The sequence below is a fragment of the Rhagoletis pomonella genome, unplaced genomic scaffold (genome assembly GCF_013731165.1).
Source record: "Rhagoletis pomonella isolate Grant_MI unplaced genomic scaffold, Rhpom_1.0 Rhpom_scaffold_00005, whole genome shotgun sequence".
Taxonomy (NCBI): Eukaryota; Metazoa; Arthropoda; class Insecta; order Diptera; family Tephritidae; genus Rhagoletis; species Rhagoletis pomonella.
Window position 1 is genome coordinate 10,246,441 of NW_023458559.1, and position 1,218 is coordinate 10,247,658.

Here is a 1,218-nt window from a genome sequence, read left to right on the forward strand (position 1 = left end):
GGGCCGGTAAGAAACCGCAAGCAAAGGGCAGACAACCTTCCAGGAAGCTGCCTCCTGTCCCCGAGCCGAAGCTGCAGTTCAGCAAGAGCAGGTCAGCAAATTGCTACCCTGATCAAACGTAAACTAAAGCGCTCTGCTGTGATTGCACTCCGTAAATGTGAAAACTTGGTGCATGCTGAGAAGTATCAAACAAGAAAACTCCGTGATGGACGCCGTGAGATGGTGTAACGCTGTGTGGCAAAGAAATGCGGCCAATTCGACGGGCTTTTGTGATCCGCATCCGCGGTATCAACAAAGTTGCACAAAAAGTGCGTAGTTTTACAGTTCTGTCTTCGCCACATTAAAACGGTGTGTTCCTAAAATTGAGCAAGGCAACCATTAATATGCTACGTATGCCGAACCCCCTATATGGGGTTATCCAAATCTTAAATCAGTTTGTGAATTGATGTACAAACGTGGAATGGTCAAGCGTGTCCCAATCTCTGCTTTGTGATCGAACGCAAATTTCGCGAAGCGCACGAAATTCAGTGCGTTGATTCACTTCACTTCAAGAAAGCCCCCAACTTCCTGTTGCTATTCAAGCTCAACACATCAACCCGAGGCTGGCGCAAGAAGGCTAATCGCTACGTTGAGGTTGGTGATTTCGGTAGCCGTGAGGATAAGATCAACAAATTGCTGCACAAGATGGCTTAAAGAAATTGTTGTTTTGTATTTAAGTAGACAATATAATTTGCACATCTTCAAAAGACGCCCAAGCAAAAAAAAAAGAGAATTAAAAAATTCCTGAAGTTGCCTTTTCACGGGTCGATTTCTGTCGACTGGAAAATTTACTTAAGATATCGACTAGCCAAAACGCTTACATTTTACGGTTGAATTGCAATTTACACGGGTAGATTTTGGTTAAACGACAAAAATCGACCGTGTAAAGGCAGCATAAATAACGTTCAAATTAATCACCCCCTTTGAGATGGAAAATACCAATAACCATTTCATAATTTCGAAAATTATTCCATTTATATTTGTTCTTGCATTTTCCACACCACTTGTGAGGTATGCTTTTACGCGCGTTACCGATTTGTTTTAATGTGCTCGGTTGCCCAGGAGGCCTATTTTCACCTTTACAACTTAACTTAAACAGAATTAAAACTAAAGCATGCAATATATAAAGAAAATTAAAAGTTGTCTTACATCTAGTAAACTTAAAAAATTGCACATTAA